This window comes from Callithrix jacchus, chromosome 18, assembly GCF_049354715.1.
Source record: "Callithrix jacchus isolate 240 chromosome 18, calJac240_pri, whole genome shotgun sequence".
In the NCBI taxonomy this organism is placed as follows: domain Eukaryota; kingdom Metazoa; phylum Chordata; class Mammalia; order Primates; family Cebidae; genus Callithrix; species Callithrix jacchus.
Genome location: NC_133519.1, coordinates 4,495,031 through 4,514,561, shown reverse-complemented (window position 1 = coordinate 4,514,561; position 19,531 = coordinate 4,495,031). Strand labels below are relative to the sequence as shown.

At 42.0% G+C, this 19,531-nt stretch overlaps 1 pseudogene; it reads right to left on the bottom strand.

Moving 5' to 3' along the window:
* Positions 1-18,017: 18,017 nt before the first annotated feature.
* LOC128930956 (ubiquitin-conjugating enzyme E2 E3 pseudogene) lies at positions 18,018-19,148 on the bottom strand (annotated as a pseudogene).
* Positions 19,149-19,531: the final 383 nt, after the last annotated feature.

The window sequence follows — 19,531 nt, the reverse complement described above, 5'->3', positions numbered from 1 at the left end:
AAGAGTACTTCTGCTCTTAAGCACTCAGGAAATCAGGACATTTCCTGGGTCTGTGAAGCCCTGAATCTCTTTAGTAAACATTAACTTGTTCCCTTGGCTGCAATCATTTTGTAACTAAGAATGCCTAACCTCCTGGGAGTGTAGCCCAGCAGGTCTCAGCCTAATTTTTCCAACCCCTATTCAAGATGGAGTCTCTCTGGTTCCAATGCCTCTGTCAAATTTACACTTATCCTCACCTGTTTCCTCCCCAGCCCACCAAGCCCAAGGAGAAGCACAGGGGATTCTTCCCCAACACCATTGGGTTTACTGCCCACACAGACAAGGTAGTTCATTAAAGGACTCAGAGAGCCCCATCTTAGTTGGTTCTGGTTACAGCCCGAGGACTGTAAACCAAAAATAAACAAACAAAAATTATAAACCCCCAAATCAAGTAATGAATCATCGCTTCAGCTAAGGGTACTCCTAAGTTAACCTGAAAAATTAATTCAGGCCATGATGGGAATTGGGTTTCAGACATGGCTCATTATATTCTCCTCCCTTTTGGAATTCGGGCCCAACTGACCAGCATCAATATCAATGCAAGACATTAAGACTAATAGGACAGACTCTATGTCTGATAAGAAACATTTGCAGTCTATTCTCTCTGAAGCCTGCTATCTGGAGGTTTCATCTGCATGAGAAAACCTTGGTCTCTGAAACTTCTTATGGTAACCCAGACATTCCTTTCTATTGATTCTGGGTTTATAGTTAATAACCAGCTGCCAATTAGAAAGTCATCAAATCAGCCTGTGACCTGGAAGCTGCTCCCTGCCTTTTTGGTTGCCCCAGTTTTTCAGACAGAACCCATGTACATCTTACATGTGTTGATTAATGTCTCATGTCTTTCTCAAGTGTATAGAAACTATGCTGCAGCCCAACATTCTAGGGCATACATTCTTAGAATCTCCTGGGGCTGTGTCACAGGCCATTGGTAACTCATATTTTGCTCAGAATAAATCTTTTAAAATATTTCAGATTTCAGTTCTTTTCAAATATTTCAGATTTCAGTTCTTTTCATGGACAGATCTAAACTCTAACTTTTTTTCCTTCTGGCTCAAATTTCTATCTAAGGGGTCTGGGGAGTCATGCCCTACAGACCATAAAATCTAGGTAGGCATATTTGTATTAATCTGGTAAAATGTGACTTATATCCAGTCTGACTCTGGTGTAGCATCACATGAGAGCAGACCATGAAGGACATACAAATATTTTACTCCAAAATATATTTTTGATATATTTTGAAATGGCCCTGCAAACAGTCTTTTGTGAATGAAATTTGTATCTGTAGAGAATTTCCATTCCTGTAGCCAGGCCTCCCTTTTCAGACATTTTTCGAATTGAGGAGAGAGCCTGATACATTTTAAGGTCTTAGCAGATCATTCACCATCTAGTCTCCCTGAGGAACAGCACCTATGTGGCTTTATCTATGTACCAAGAACCTTGGCACCACAACTCCCTTGTCTTAACTCAGATATTCTTTCCTACCTCCTTCAAATCTGTAAGACAAAGCTTAACTCTCTCAACCAATTGTCCACTGAAGAATCCCTAAAACCCACCTATGACATGTAAATGCAGTTGCTCCACCACACTATAAGATGTCCTGACTTTTTGGAATAAACCAATGTATATCTTCCATGTATTTATTTATGATTTTACATGCATTTCCTTGTCTGCTGAAATGTATAAAGCAAACTGTAACCTGACCACTTCAGGCACATTTTCTCAGGACCTCTTGAGATCAGGTAATCCCAGGCTGCATTCACTGATACTGGCTCAAAATAAACCACTTTAAATATATTTTGACAGAAATTGTCTTTTTCCATCATTACACCTAGGCATGTGCTTTTGCCTCCTCTTTCTTGCCAGAGAGACACAATCTTTTGGCAAAATTACCCAAACAAGACTGTTTTGACACTTTTTCCACCCCTATTCAAAATTCTTTCTTTCTTTTCCTTCTCTTTCTTTTTTTCTTTCTTTCTCTCTCTCTCTTTCTTTTTTTTTTGAGACAGTCTCACTCTGTCACCCAGGCTGGAGTGCAGTGGTGGGATCACAGCTCACTGCAGCCTCAACATTGTGGACTGAGGTGATTATCTCACTTCAGCCTCCCAAGTAGCTGGGACTACAAGCATGCACCAACACACTCACCTAATTTTTCTATTTTTTGCAGAGATGGGGTTTCACCCTGTTGTCTGGGCTGGCCTTGAACTGCTGAGCTTAAGAGACCTCCCCACCTCAGCCTCTTAAAGTTCTGGGATTACAGACATGAGCCATTATGCTTGGTGTGTGATACTTTTCAAGGAAGTTTATGTAAAATCTAGAGGCTATTTCTGCTCCTAATTGCTCTCCCAGGAGGTGCTACAGTTCTTTATGGGGTAGGCTGATGTCTCTCCACTGCTGGTGCCCAAACAGGAAAAGCAGTCAATACTTCTTCTTAGGCCAAGACAATATTTTAATCCCAGAGGGGCCTGTGGGTTTATTGGGAAGAACCTTTCTGCTGCTTTCTATATTAGGACTGGGGAGAGTCCCCCGGCTCTGCAGCTGGCACTCAGAGCCTGGGTGTGTGCAAGATGCTCTCAGCACCTGCCTGCTCTTCTAACTTCAAGTGAGGGCAAAGGCTGTTGTTGAGGTCTCTAGGACAAGATTGAAGTCTATGAACTAGGCAGGGTCCAAAACCATGACCAGGCCTGTGTGTGAATGCACTCTTAGTATCTGATGGCCTAATTATATCACATGTTTGCAGGGATGTACTGGAAAACTGCCTTGAAGAGAGGACTAAAGGAGCTGTCAATTAAGAAAACCACCCACCTGCAAAGATCTGGAGAAAGAATTTAGCCCCTGCTCTGTATTTTGGGCATACTGAACTCTGTATTCCCAGGTTTCCCAAGTTTTGTAGGAGGCCTTTCCAGCAGAGACTTGGGTAGCTCATCTGGGAGAGAGGCAGGCACTGGGAGCCCTCATGAGGTATAGGCAGGAGGTTGGATTCACTGGGGTGTACAGCTTTGTTTGGCAGGTGAGGCTGGGAGGGCCCTGCATGGCTCCTGTGACAGCTGCCCCTGTCTCTAGGAGCCCCAACCTGGCTGACATCAGAATTCTAGCCTCACCATGGCAGCTTCCCTCCAGCCAGCGAAGAGAGGGACTATTCTGCTGAGACTAAAGCCGATTCTTCCATAAATAAACTTTATGAAGGCAGGAGCCCTGTCGGTCATCTATAACTCAAAGCAGCAGCAAGAATGAGTAGGGTTGTCACACAGAGATGATGACAGGGAGAGGCAAATGTGCTCACTTTGTTACATCCCAGAGAAACTAGCCCGGAGGTATTTAATAAAAATCCAGTAAGCCACAGCAGTAACCGCTTCTCTTTTCAAACCTCTGAAAGCCTTTGTCAGTTCTCCACATTGCTAGTCATCAGGGAAATGCAAATTGAAGCCACAGCATCAATTCACACCAGGTAGAATGGCTATAACAGCATGGAGGACAGCATGTAAAATGCATTAAGCCAGGCACAGAAAGAAAAATGCTGCATGATCTCACACAGATGTGAATCAAAGAAATAATCTCATGAAGGCAGGGAGTGGAATGGTGGTTGCCAGGGGATGGGTGAAGAAGAAATGTTGGTCAAAGGATATAAAGTTTCAGTAAGACAGGAGTTATAAATTTTAGAGATTTATTGCACAGCATGTTGACCATGGTTAATAATAATGTATTATACATTTAATAATTGCTAAAAAGAGTGTATTTTAAATGTTCTCACCACAAAAACATAAGTAGGTCAGGTGATGGATATGTTAATTAACTTAATTTACTCTTTCTACAATGTACACATATAGCAAAACAACACATTGTCTGTAAACCCTAAAAATCTGAGACAGGACTCGGTTAATTTAGAAAGTTTATTTTGTCAAGGTTGAGGATGCATGTCTGTGACACAGCCTCGGGTGGTCCTGATGACATGTGTCTATGGTGGTTGGAGGACAGGTTGATTTTACACATTTTAGTGAGATATAAGACATTAGTCTATATGTATAAGATGTACATCAAGTCAGCCTGAAAAGGGTGGGGAGAATCTCCCAGCTCTGCAGTTGTTGCTTAGAGCTTGGGTGTGTGCCAAATGCTCTCAGCACCTGCCTGCTCTTCCAACTTCAAGTGAGGGCAAGGGTTGTTGGTGAGGTTTTCAGGACCAGATTGATGTCTATGTGTAGTAGGATTGGCCACGAGAAACAGAGCTTCCAAACATTGAATGGGAAAGGAAAGGGTTTATTACAGCTGGGAGTGAGAAACTGTTCTGCCCAAATTCAGCTTATCTAAAAAAGGATTATACTTATATAGGCTTATACTTTAGATATTACACATGGAAGTATCTTAGGTTTATAGCTTTAGAAATCACATATGGAAAGGGTTTCAGTTTACAGTTTCAGGAATCACATATGAAAGGGTTCTGGTTTACAGTTTTGGGACTCACATGTGAAAAGGTTTCTGGTTTGATCTTGTTTTAAGTAAAAATAGTGCTTTCTGGAGAGTTTCCTCAAGACCAAGCTGGCCACCTACAGGAAGGTGAAACAAAAGGCGCCAGTCCATCAGCCTTTTCTATTGAAATGCAGTGTGATAGTCAAAGAGGAAGTTGATCTCAGATGCCTGGGTCTCCTTCTTCATATGAACTAGGCAGAATCCAAAACCACCATGACCAGAAGACCTGTGTGTGAATGCACACTTGATATCTGATGACCTAATTATATCACACCTTTGCAGGGAGGTACTTAAAAATTTCCTTGAAGAGAGAAATAAAGAGCAGCCAGTTAAGAAAACCACTTACCTGCAAGGATCTAGAGCAACAAATTTAACCCCTACTTCATATTCTGGGCATACTGAACCCTGTATTCCCAGGTTTCCACAAGTATTGTAGGAGCCTTTTCCAGCAGAGACATGGATAGCTCAAATGGGGAGAGCATTTTCCAGCATGAGTTTTTCCCTTTAGCTCAGTGATTTGGGCCCCAAGATCTATTTTTTTTACATTGCTCTTTACATTTCTTTTTTCAAAATTTTTAGAGAAACCATTTTCAAAGGAAATGATTCTCTGATTTCAGGTTTTGTCTGATCTCTCATGGCTTGGATGGTTTATTCTTAGATGGATAGTCTCAGGTTTTTAGGAAAGCTCTTTTTTTAAAATTATGTATTTATTCATTTATTTCTGAGATGGCATTTGGCTCTTGTTGCCCAGGCTGGAGTGCAATGGTGTGATCTCAGTTCACTGCAACCTCTGCCTCCAAGGTTCAAGTGATTCTCCTGCCTCAGCCTCCAGAGTATCTGGGATTACAGAGACCTGCCACCACGCCTGGCTAATTTTTGTATTTTTAGTTTAGACAGGGTTTGGCCATGTTGTCCAGGCTGGTCTCGAACTCTTGACCTAAGGTGATCTGCCTGCCTTGGCCTCCCAAATGTTGGGATTAGAGGCAAGAGCCACTGCACCCAGCTCAAAAGCTTGTTTTTAGCTGGTGGGAAGTCTCATGTTTTGTGGAGAGAAGATAGAAAGAAGAGAGAGAAACAACAACAAACAAAAAAAATCTAGAAAAATCAATATAGGCATGTTACTCTGAAGTCCATACATCAGTGAGCAGGTATGAAAGTGGCTTATGTATGTAAATAGGTTGCTGTTATTTTCTTCTGAAGTTTAAATTATCTAGTTTCAGTTTGCAGAGCTTTACAAAAGCACAGTTTCATTTTCAGTAACTCCAAATTAGAAAAGATGGGGAAACAAAGGAAAACAAACTTGAAAACTTTATCCTAAAGACTTGTAGACAAGAAAAATTAGAATTTGGTTCAAATTGTGGAAAATAGTTAAAATAAAAAAAACATTAGGCAAGACTGGAATCTAAAAACAGGTGTACTATAATTTTGAAACGTAATTTTTCCTTCTCCAGTTTTCCATATTTACTAATGACAAGTCATGGTAGGACTGATTTGCTTTATTACATTTGGCTTGATTATTTGTACACAGTGCAGCAAGAAAAAATCTCAGGTAAGACTTTTAAAAAGCCAAGCCCCGCCATGGATTTGTACCATCAAATACCTAGGAGTAGGGTGGTCCTCTTTTCTTAAGGTCCAAAGATAGACTTGGGGCTCCTGGGCCTGTCAGAAGTGACATCTTTACTAACCACAGGTCACACATTTTGTACAGGGAAGTATAGACAAATTATGAAACCAGTTTTCCCAAGGAACCTTTGTTGTATCCATAAGTCAAGTTGGATTCCTTAGAGGAAAGCACACCATTCCAGTCAAAGTCTTGGTAAAATAACCAGTCTCTCTCACTGTGTCCTGTTACAGATGAAAACAGGTTCTGATTGCACTTTGCAAATAACTATATTGCCATAAGTTAAGAATACTCACGGTTACCAAATTCTGAAGAAATCAGGGAGAGAGAAACAAATATGCTACAAATTTTGTTCATAGGAGTAAACTAAACTGTCAAAAGATGTCAATAGCTTAAAAGGAAAGTTAATTAACTAAAAAAGAATGAGATAAAAGATTAGCAATGTTTTAAGTAAAAAGTCAAAAAGGTTACTTTAATCTTCTATTAGGTCAGTCCATGAAGTTAATTCCTGTTCTGCCTGATCTTTATAACCATTTCAGCTCTCTATGAGTCTTGAAAGTTGTTCTTCTGTTCCTATGTCACAATCTCCACAGTTATCAGACACTTGTGTTCGAGAGCCCCTATTAGAGTTTTGTAGCTGATTATAAAAACAGCTCCTAAAGAGGACCAAAACAAGGCCACAATTGTCTGTGGATCACAAAAAGTTTGAGGAAACCACAGTCAAGAATATGATTGACAAGGAAATTTGTCACCTCTGTGGCACACAATAATTTAACATAATTATTGCAAGTATCACTGATAATGTACATTACATCACATAAGAATTATAGAAGTTTTTCATAATTTTTAACACATACCAATAACATGTTTATAAAAATCCAGCCCAAAGAAAACCAAACACCATTTCATATTTGACAATGCTTCTTGTCTAATTTTTATAACAGACAAACCAAATAATATTATTAACTTTAGGAAACATAATTTGATTTTGGAAAGTTTGTCAAATATCAAAGGTTTACAACACTTGATATCACAGGTCATTGTAAAATAAGTCCTTCATTTGACCGAAGTGATGACTCAAGGATTTTGCAAAATGACAAAGCATTTATTTTTTGAGAGAAGAGACTTAATTTTCCAAACAATAAGGCCTATTATAAACAGCATGAGGCCAATAAAATTTGCTTTTTAAAATTTTATAAACAATCTATAAAATTTAAATATTGATCACAAGATGTAACTTTCATAAGCTATTTATAAACTTTATAGCCTTTATTAAGGAGTTGGTTAATACTTCAAGAAAACCTTGTTACTCTGATGCAGGGGCTCATATGCTGGTCTTGCATCAGTGTGATTTTGACGATTAATTTATAGAGAAACAGAACTTATTTTCTCTCTCAAAATCAGCTGCTACAATCTCACACACCCACCTCTTCCACTCCTACTTTGTGGCTCTCATCCACCATTACTCATGCCAGTGCCAAATCCTCTCACGGTACAAGGCAATCTCCGGCACCCCCAAAGCTGAAGTGGTCAGGACATGCAATACAGGAAAAAAGAGCTTTACACCTAAGAATTTGCCTATGACTCCATGAAGAAAACAGAACACTCTGAAAGGGGTGAGTGGTGAGTTTGTTCTGGATTCTCTAAAGAAGCTCAAGTCATTAGGAGCCTTCTCCAGATTTCTTGGTACTGCAGATGGCAACGTGGGAAGGAGGTACAGGGTGGAAGAAAAGTAAATAAAAGAACGTTTGTTTCTTTCTTAAGACAGGAAGCAAACCCAGCAACCAAGTACATTTTTGTTTGTTTTCTGTTTTGTTTATCTCTTTTGCAGCTGCCAGGAATTTTGGCCAAATGAGAGAGGGTTTGTTCACCATAATTTGGAATTTTCACTCAGATTTGACCAAGGCAGGTAGCTCTGGCTAAATCTGATGAGAGATAGACTGGGACAAACAACAGCAGAAATGAAACCCAACAATATGATCACCAAGGGCTCTAATAGTAAAGAGAAATGAAGACCAGCTGGTAATCGAACTTTAATCAAGACAAAACCCCAATTCAGCTGCTTACCTAGGGATGGGTCTCAGGCTGAGCCTGCTTTCTACCATCCTAAAAGCTGGGGAAAAAACAGAAAACAAAAAACAAAACAGAAAAAAAACCTAGACCTCACCTTCCCTCCTGAGAATGAGCTCAAACTCCATGAAAGAGTTACCTGCCTTCCATTGTCATGGAAACCTTCCTTCAGGGGTGGGATTGAGGTCATATGCCCCCTACATACCTTCCACAGTCCTAACACCAGTCACTCCTGGGTTTGCTCAAGTAGCACATTCAAAACTGTTAGACAGAGCAGGACCAGACCTCTTCCAGAGTGAGGCAAGCCTGCTTGGCAGCACATCCCCTTTGCCTAGCCACATCATAAAATAAATTTAATTATTTAGCAGAAATAAAATAAAGACATACTTTTTAATAAGGTGATTTGCATGATTATTCTTTCCTTCAAAACTCTTCTGACTGAAAAACACATATAAAGATAATTCTGATAGCTCAAATCTATTTTTAAGAGTTAGTGAACTGATCCATTCCCTGAGGAGCTGGTGGAGGAGCTTGGATGCAGATGCATAGGAAAGAGTGGGCAGAGAATTTTGCTTCCCAGGCTTTTAATGGTTCCACGAAAGAAGAGCTTTGCTCTGGGTGGACTTGGGCACAGAGGCTACAGTCAAGTCATCCAATCAACTGCAGTCACAGAAGCACCCTCTGTGGTAACCAAACATCCCTCAAGGCAGTGACAACTGGCTGGACTGAGGTGGCTGGAGCAGGTTGCTCTCCACCTCCCAGAGGGCAGAGGCTATAGCTGCAGGGACTTGCATGAAACTTCAAGGAGGGATTCTACCCGGGCCTGGAGATGGGGACAAGCCAGCCCAGGAGGTCTGTGACTGGGGCTGGGTGTGTCAATGGGTCCTGTCCATAAGCGGCACAGGCACCAGCTGATCCCAGCAGCCCCAGCAAGGCTGTTTGAGGTTAAGATGAGGGCAAAGGAATTCACTTGAAGGCATGAAATTTAAAGTTATTCAATTATTGCTCCTCTCTCTGACCTAATAATTCAATTCCTGTGAGGAAATCAAGAACTCAGGAGAGTGAGAAGAGAGAAGCAGAGAGGGTATGAGAGTCAGGAACTAGGAGCTAGCCTAACAGAGGGGCTCAGCTCTCTGCAGCAGATACACATACTGGCCATGCTGGGGGTTACTCGGGGCTGGCTGCTGGCACCAGCTGGCTTTCTCCCAATGTCCAGGCACCCCCACTCCTTCCACATCCTCAGCCTCTTCCCAGTTGTTTTTGCATACATGTGTGTGGGGGGGGAAGAGAGAGAGAGAGAGGAGAGAGAGAGAGATTATAGATAACATAGATTATCTATATAACATATATAGCATAGATTATAGATATCAACCAAGTATAGAATTAATCCCAGGAAAGAAAGACTGGTTTAACATTAAAAATCAGTTAATGTAATTATATAATCAGTCAATATAATTCATCTTGTTAACACATTAATTAAAAAAATTGAAAACTTGTATGGTTACCATATAGATACAGAATAGCATTCAACAGTATTAAATATCCAGTCATGGTAAATTCTTGCAAGCAAATTAAAAATGAAAAATTCCTGAATTTAGTTAAGGACAAGTGTAAGAAACTTATACCTAAAGGCTTTTGGTTTTTGGTCTGGCAGGTAAAGAGGCTGGAAATCATCACTCTCATCCTCACAACAAGAAAATAATTGAACAAATAAAACTGACAACTTAAAAACTTCTTCTCCACAAAAGAGAATTAAAAAAAAGCAACCGAGTGAAATACCGTATGTGCAAGACATGTCTGATAAAGGAATTGTGTCCAAAACATCCAGAGAACTCTTAAAATTTAACCACAGGAAAACCAACAACCCAAATAAAAATAAGCAACAGATCTGAAAAGATACCTCAACAAAGATATGCAAATGGCAGCAGATCAGCACATAAAAAATACTCAACATTATATGTCATTATTGAACTGTAAATTAAAACAACAATGATATACCACAGCACACCTGTCAGATTGGGTAAAATCCAGCAACTGATGGCATCCCAGTCTGGTGCGGCTGTGAAGCAACAGGATGTCTGCTCATTGCTGTTGGGAGTGTAAAATTGTACAGCCACTTTGGAAGACAGTTGGACAGTTCTTTAAAAAAATGGAACCTCTTCTTACTATGTCAACTTACAGTCACACTTTTTGGTGTCTACCCAAATAAAATAAAAACGATTTTTTTTGAAAAACACCCTTCAAAATAAGGTTTATAAAAACTTCTTCATAATTGCCAAAACATGAGAGCAATCAAGATGCCTTTCAATATGTAAATGGATAAATGATGTCTGGTACCTTCAGACAATGGAATATTATTCAGTGATTTCTTTGAAAATGAGCTATCAAGTCATAAAACTAAACGGAGTGATCTTAAAACATATTGTTAAATTTCAAAATCCAAGCTGAGAAGAATGCACACTGTTTTTCAACTATATGACGTTTTACAATAGGAAAATATATAAATTTAGTATGGATTTCGGGGATTCCAAGAGGTTCAGGAGAAGGGAGAATGGGATGAATAGGCAGAACTCAGTGGACTTTTAGGGCAGTGAAACTATTTTGTAGGATCTGCTAATGGTGAGTGGCCATTATACATTTATATTAGTCAAAATCCATAGAATATACAACACAGTTTGAATCCTAATGTAATCTATAAATTTTAATTAATAATAATATGACAATATTGGCTTTTTGATTGTAACAAATATACCACATAATTCTAGATGTTCACAATGGAGGAAACAGCACAGGAGAAGCAACGTATTGGAAGTCTGTCTACTTGTCACTCAAATTTTCTCCAGAACTAAAACTGCTCTAAAAAATAAAATCTGTTAATAATAATAATTAAAAAATGAACTAACATTACTAACATCAGATTGAATGATGAGAGTCTGATTTTTTTCCCCCTATAATATCAGGAACAAGGCAGGAATGTCACCTCTCATTACTCCTTTCCACTTCCTTCTACTGGAAGTCCTAGTGAGGGTAAGATGCAGTGGGGGTGGGGGGAACATAGCCATACAGAGTGTGAAGGAATCAGGTATCAGGGTCCATTTACAGGCAACACAATTTTCTATTTTGTAAACTTTAAAAGTCCTACAGAAATCTTCAAATAATAAGTGAGCTTAGCAAAATTGTGTCATACAAGGCCAATATAAAAAAGTCAGTGGTATTCCTATGATAGCCTTTGAATCTCTGACATCATTGTTGCTTAAGTGAATCTTTTTCATCCGGGAGAAGAAACTACTCTGTTCCTTGGCCTCACCAGGTAGCTGGCATACAATAGATGCTTAATAATTTTTTTTTTGGTGAATGACTTAATTAAAATATGTTAAAGACAAGGGAAACTAAAAGGATTCCAGATCATTCATCTTCCTTATTTTAGAATGGGCAATATATGACAAGTACAGGAAGATACATTGACAATCTTCATTTTGTTTTGTTTTATTTGTGGAGAAAAGTCTTTCCTGTAAAAAGTGGGATTTCACTTTCTATACGTGCCATCAGTAATTAACCTAATGAAAGTGAGGAGTCTGGAATCTCCACCTTAATCCAGGTTCAGGTGGGCAGGAGCCTTTTTGAAACCAGGGAGGCATCATCACCTGACAGAGGGCTGCTCCTTGATGAGGGTCTACAAAGCAGGCCCGTTCAGTTTTAAGCCATGCCCCAGGATATTCACATGACAGGATGAGAACCATGGCACTGTGGCTTTGAAATCAGGCTTGGGTTTGCTCGCAGCTCAGGCTTTTGCTAGGTGGTTGGCATCAGGTAATTACTCAGCCTTTAGAGCCTCCTTTTAATCCTCTATTAAATCGGCTTAAGTGTAACACATGCTTTAGAGAATTGTTGTGTGACTGGTTAACTGGAAGAAGTAAACACTCAGAACAGCACCTATTAATATTATTAGCAGAATCTTCTGACCTGAGCTAGTCAAGATCCTGCTCAGCGTCTTTCTGGGCTCTGCTGGACTTAGGGGCAAGCAGGAAACTCACACAGGAAGGATTAGAAGACTTAGATAAAAGCAGACTGTGCCTTAATGAGAAGTCATTATTTCCCAAAAAATATCTGCCAGCTTTCTTCTTGTGCATGGAGGGAAAGCCAGATTTCATGCTGCTAAAGATAAAGACAGCAAGGGGAGGGGAGCTGAAAAAGCAGTCAGCTGCAGCCACTGCAGGGCTGCTGATCACAGTGCCTCTCTTCTTAGGACTTCAGCAGGTCCGAGCACTTTTCCAGGTCTGTGTCAGAAACTGGAGGCTGAAGTGCACCCCTGCCAGGGGTCCAGACAGGAAAACGCTGCTAGGTTTCCCAGGCTCCCTCGGAGGATCCAGCTCCTCTGCCTTGCACCCAGCTGGAGCCCTTCTTTTCTCACCCACACCCTGTTACACCTGCCACTAGGGACTCAGCCCTCAGTGGCCTGCAGCACTCGGAGCTGATCGGTTGTATCACTGCCTCCCTTTGCCTTGTTGCTGATTGAGTTTTAATAGGTAATTCTTATCTGTAATGGAAGCTAATTGCACAGATTCCCAAGAATTGTTTGTTGAGTAGAAAAAAAAAGTCACATTGGTCTGTTTCTGGAGAAGTTAATTAAAGAGTTGGCACCACGCAGCAGATGGCACTGCACTGGTCAGCCTGACAAAGGAAGAGCTGTTTGCAGAGGTGCTGCCATTGTTAGAAACACCATAGCTCCCACCACCCACCTCTGCTCTGGACACTTTTAGAGTGTGCTCCCCAGCTGAGGCCCACTCCTGGATCTCTGTCTGAGTATGTGGTGTGAGGTTGGGTGGGAGTGTGCTAAGGTGGCCCAGAACCAGACAGTTGATGGAAGGTTAGCATGGACAGCATTCTTGTGCTTATGTGAGCCAGGTCAGAGAAACAGCTGTGCTGGGAGCTTGGGATACCCAGGGCCTCCTCCTAGGGCTCCTCCCTAGGACATAGCACCTCATCCTGGCTGGCTTTGGACTCTGCACCTTACCTTCTGGCACCTGTGTCTCCAGCTGTGCAGTAAGGAAAGTGAACTTGACACAAGCACCCAGGATTCCCAGGGTGCCTGTGGTGCCATTGGGTTGAGGCTGATGAAAGTGATGGGCAGGGTCCTCGTGCAGTGCATCTGGGTGCCTGCTGTGTGCAGGGATTCAGGCCTCTGCCTGCATTCTCACAGCCCTCTCACCAACTCTATGTGTATTTATCATATTTCACAGTTATTAGGACACAGTAATTTACCTCAGAGAAGGTAAATTACTTTGCCAAGATCATGTGCTCAACAAATGTCAGGTCCAAGTATAAACCCAACTTACAGCCTTATCACTTCTGGGGCAGTGCCCTGAGAAAGGTGTAGGAGGGGCACACACCCACTGTCTCCCTGTTCTGGGTTTCTGTAACCTGCCTTCTGTTCCCCTGTCTGCAGGACTCCACTCTCTCCCCCAACCCAGATGAGGCACTTCCTGCACAGCCTTCATTTCTTCCAGCTTCTCAGGGATGGCTACCTCTCTGGTCGTTCTGCTTGGCACCTTCTCTTGGGACCCTGAGTCTCATGCATCCTTGAATGATAAGACTCAGATGTTAACTTTTCTCCACGAATTCTCGATCTCCCTTTGATGGAAAGGAGCAATTACAGGTTTTATGTAAAACAATTCCTTGTAGTTTGCTTTATGAAACAAAATGATTGATTGATTGACTGATTACTTTGTTTGTCATCTCAGTTCTCTAGGTAGGCGTTGTGTCTAAGTTCTGTACATGAAAATCTGAGGCTGAGACAAGTTTCTAACTTACTGTCATCCCAGATTATGCTGCCAGTGGGTGGCAGATTTGGGTTTTAAACAAGGTCTGTTTGTTTCCCAAACCTGCAGCATTCCTATTGGAACCTGGCACCTCCTGGAGACTCCTATAAGGGCTTGCTGAATAGTTTTGAGATAGAGCTCAGTCAGCCCTTCTTTGGGTCTTCAGCTCCAAAGGAGGCAGCACTCTGTCTTTGTGCTCAGAACAATTTTTCATGTGAAGGTGGGATAGAAGCACAAGGAAGGAGCCCCAGAGTAGGCCACCTAAACTGCAAGGGGGGTGAGACAAGAGTCCTGATGCACAGAGATTCCCCACCCAGGGAAGCCCTCCTGCCAGGGGCTTGGTGGCTTTGGCCTGTCCCTAGGCTTCTCTGGACCTCAGCTCCCAAAGTATAAAATGAGAGTTGATGAGATGAGACACCAGTGCTGCTCCTCTGTGATGCTGACTGCTGAGCATTCTGAGCTCCTGGAGATTCTAGGAGGTAAGAGTGACAGTCAGCAAGGTTATTTTGGCTTCCTCACAAATCATGTTCTGGGGCTTGGGCCTCTCAGCCAGCTGTGGGCCCTATGGATGCTCTTTGTGTTTCTCTGTCCCTGTGTCTGATGCTGGCTGTGTCTAGAACAGCCACCCTCACTGTGATGTGAAGACAGGAAACTGGTACCCAGGTGGGGCTTTGGCTATAACAAATATCTAAAATTTCCTAAGCATGTGGAAGCATTTGGGGGCTGAGTAATGCACAGAGGCCAGAAGGGTTTTGAGGTGTATGCCAAAAAATCTGAATTGTTGTGAACACACTCTTAAAGGTAATTTTGGTGGAGGTTCAGTTAGGAAAAAAAAAAGAGCTACAGAAAAATCTTCTGTCTTCTTAGTGAGTACCAAAGTAATCAATAAGTGGATGCCGGTAGGGACATGGACAACAGCAGCCACACTAATGAGGTCTCCAGTGAAAATGAACATGACCTTGTACAGTGAAGAAAGATGATCCTATTACAAGTGGGGAAGCACTTGTCTTACTTGTGCCTGTGCTCTAGAGTTTTGTGCAAGGTAGAACTCATGAGTGATAAAATTAGATGTTTAGCTGAGGACATTTCTAAGCAAAGTGTTGAAGGAGTAGCTTAGCTCCTTCTGACTTCTTAGAGTGAAATGCAAGAAGAGACAAATGAATTGAAGATGCAATTTTTTAAAGTAAAAGAAACTGAAAGTTAAAGACTTGGAAAATTCTTAGCCTATTCATCATGCACTAAATGAAAAAATATGTTTAAAACAGAACACTAAAGGTGTTACCAAGTGACTATTTAATAACAAGACTAGTATAAATGTGAAACATAAGCTTAATCGACCATCTCAAAGAATAGCAAGGAATGCAGATAGGATTACACCAACAGAAGCACTGCCAACGGTGACCAGTAACATCACAGAAAACAAGACATAATGAAGGAAGACTGTCAGACTTCTGTGCCCTACAGGACCAGATCACACATGTATTCAGCTGCAAAAATGCACTATTCTTAGAACAAGGACAAAGGACCCGAAAGGCTCTTATCATCTGTCTTTTTTGGCAGTTTCTTCCACCATTACCAGCAGCCTCTTCTTTTTCTTTTTTCTTTTCCATCTATAAAAACATCCCTGATATCCCCATGCCCTTTTTGTTTAATAAAGGATTTATTCAGATATGAGCAGAGAGCAGTGTTTTCCCAGATTCTAATGAAATTTATGCCTGTTCATTTCCAGACGCATTTGGTAGACCAATAATTTCACTAATTTAGTGTGGATAAAAGAAAACAATATGCATGTAATAATGACATGAGGCAAAAGCTTTGTAATCAAGAGGAATAAAAATACCTTCCTTTATTAGCCAGGCAGGTGGTGACACCTTCCAAAGTCATTAATGGATTATTACATCTTCCTACAGGCCTGTGGCTGGTCATCTGGTCACATAAGTCCCATCCTCAGGGGTTTCAGCAAGATCACTTGTCTGGAGATATACCCAGTATTCAAGCCATGGGCTCTCCTGATAGGTGTGATGGGTGTGAGGTGGGCACATAATAAAAATTTAATAGCACTTACTATACTATTTACTCTTTATCTAGGACAGATAATTAAGTCAGATTCTCCAGGGGTGTAGCTGTACTACTTACATATTTTAGAGCTCCCAGATGAGTCTCACGTGAAGTTTAGACTGATTATTGCCTCAACAGTAAAACACGTGTAAGACATTATTTTGGAATCATTGTGGGTTATCACTTAGGATATGTGGGCAAGTAGCTCTGTTTTCTATGAAAATGGATGCATAATCCAATACGTTATAATTTGAAGGTTTAAAAAAAAGCTGACAATCTTTTAGATGTCTTCCTGGAGTAGGAGCAGCACACATCAAATCAGTTCTTGAACCTCTTGAGCCAGAGGTGCCTCTGAGGTGGCCCTGCAATCGCTGAGCACAGAAGCCTCCCCACTGAGGGCAGGGCCCAAGGTGTCAAAGGCTAGGTGTGGCACTGAAGGAGGGGGCCTTTTCTAGCATTTTCCTAGCATTGAGGATGAGCCTTGGCCCTCTCTGGAACTGAGATTCAAGGTCAGCCTGACCACTGAGAAGGGCAGGCAGAGGCCAGATGCTCTCAGAAGCTATCCTTGTGCTCCCAGGGCAAGCTCTGGGTCCCCAGAATGGTGCCCATCTGAAGGCGCCCCTGAGGAGCCTCTTTCCTGAAGGTCTTAACCTTAGGGCCGCTGGGGAGAGTGCTAGTGTCTGAGTCTGAGACGGGGCTCACTAGATGGCCACTTATCTCCCTTCTTGCTGTGAGGCCTGTGCAGACCTCCTCTGCTAGCTCATGTGTTACCATTTCCCAGCCACATTCACAGAGCAGGACATTTTCTGGGGCTAACTAGACTCCTCTTCTACTCTCCTTCACCCTATGTGGGCCATGCTCCATGGATTAGTGCATTTTCACATTGCTATAAAGAATTGCCCAAGACTGGGTAATTTATAAAGAAAAGAAGTTTAATTAGCTCACAGTTCTGCATGACTGGGGAGGCCTCAGGAAACTTACAATAGTAGTGGAAGGCTAAGGGAAAGAGGCATGTCTTACATTCTGGTATGGGAAAGAGCGAGAAAGAGAGAACCTGAGGAAGTGCTACACACTTTTTTTTGTTTTGTTTTGTTTTTTGTTTTGAGACAGAGTTTTGCTCTCGTTACCCAGGCTGGAGTGCAATGGCATGATCTCAGCTCACCGCAACCTCTGCCTTCTGGGTTCAAGCATTTCCCCTTCCTCAGCCTCCCCAGTAGCTGAGACTACAGGCGCATGCCACTATGCCTAGCTAATTTTTGTATTTTTAGTAGAGATGGTGTTTCACCTTGTTGACCAGGATGGTCTCGATCTCTTGACCTCATGATCCACCTGCCTCGGCCTCACAAAGTGCTAGGATTATAGGTGTGAGTCACCATGCCTGGCCTACACACTTTTTTTTTTTTGGCAGAGTTTCACTCTTGTTACCCAAGTTGGAATGCAGTGGCACAATCTTGGCTCACTGCAACCTCTGCCTCCCAGGTTCGAGCAATTCTCGTGTCTCAGCCTCCTGAGTAGCTGAGTGGTGTGTGCCACTAAGCCCAGCTAATTTTTTGTATTTTTAGTAGAGACGGGGTTTCACCATGTTGACCAGGGTGGTCTTGATCTCTTGACCTGGTGATCCACCCTCCTCCACCTCTGAAAGTTCTGGGATTACAGGTGTGAGCCACTGCACCCAGCCCACCATACACTTTTAAACAACCAGATCTCAGGTCCCTTCTCAGACACATGGATATTACAATTTGGGATGAGATTTGGGTGGGGACACTGACTTAAACCATATCACCCCAGTGGTGATAACTCAGTGACTCAGGTCAGGAGCCAGTGGATTCCAGGCTGAGCTGTTGCTGAGCAGACTAGTCCATCTGAGCTGTTGAGTCAGGAGCAGGCAGAAACATCAAACTGAAATCTTTTTATGCCTTCAGGAGCATGTTTATTGTGTTTGAGATGATACATCAGGTGTTCTCTGAGCTACAAAGGGTAAAAGGAAATCCTCTCATTACAAACTGACAAAGGTCAAAGGCAAAACATTTTTCACAAGAGCATGAACCACATACTCAGATATGGATTTAATACAAATGACATATTCCTAGTCATCTACAGCTACTTTTATAACTTCATACAGATAATGAATTAGGCTAAAATGCCCTGTAATATTTGGTAGACTTCAGGACCAGTATCCTTAGTACATCACAAAATACATTTTGATATCCCAAAGAAGCAAGACTTGCAAGTAGGCATTTTAAACATAATTAATCTACAGCTACAAAGTTCTACTCTTGATAGCATTTACATTTTGGGGGAGTCTCCCAGGCTCCAAAGGATAAAAGCAGAGTAGAATCAGTATAACACATACACAGAAGTCCGTGTTGTAAAGGCTATAAAGATTTGCATCACAGTGAGAAGATGCCTTCTTCTCCTTCACACTGCATACAAATTATGCAAATTATGTTGCTTATCTCTTGGTCCACTGTCTGGCTATCCTGTCGTGTTCTGCTCTGTTGGTCAAATACTCAGTGGCTATGCTTCCAACCAGAGGATCCGCAGGGTTGCATTCTGTCAGAAGGAAACAAATAGACAGCAAAACCTTTGAAATAGTCAAAGCGGGACTCCAGTTGTCTTTAAGGATGTCCAGACAGATGACTCCCTGACTGTTAGATTCTGGTGCGGAAAGTAACCTCTCGTGGCTTAAATGGATAATCTGATGAAAATGTGATATCCAGAAAAAACATACCACCTTCATATACAGAACCCGGTGGACCAAGTATACTTGATCTCCATTCATAAATGTTATCTCCTTTAGGCCCAGCACTGCAAGTAGGAGAAGCAAGGGTTATTTCAGCTAGCTCCTTAGGAATTCTTTTAGCACTAGTGGATAATTTAGCAGTGGTTTTGCTAGAGAGTTTGGTGTTTTTCTCCTGCTGGGTAGCAGAAGGTTTTCTTTCTTCTTGTTCTTCAGGCTCCGGAGTGGCTGGGTCGGGCTGGTCCGCATCTGAACTGCCACTACTGGTGCTGGGGCTCTCATCATCAGACCTTTGCCTATCACTGGACATCTTGGTGAAGTTATCTCTTGGAAAACTTCTGCAAAGCTCCCAATGCCACCAAGGTTCCTCTCTCGGTTTTTACATCCCGGGCTGACATTTTGTCCAAAATAATAAAAAAAATTAAAAACCCAAGGGAAAAACAAACAAACAAACAAACAAAGCCCCAAGAAGTGCAACAAATTTCCACACCCACTGAGGTGAGTCACGGCCAGCGGCGGCGGCCATGCAGCTCCGCGGCCCTTTGTGGGAGGGTCGCGTGGGAGCCGCAGGCAGCTCTCGCCACACCAGGCGCCGAGTGATGTGAGCAGCCCAGCTGGCCTCACCTTGGCTCACAGACACTGGCGGCATGGGCGCCCTGCACGAACAAAGCTGCCCGCCCCCAAATGTCTGAAATTTTATTGTCATTTCCCATCATTAAT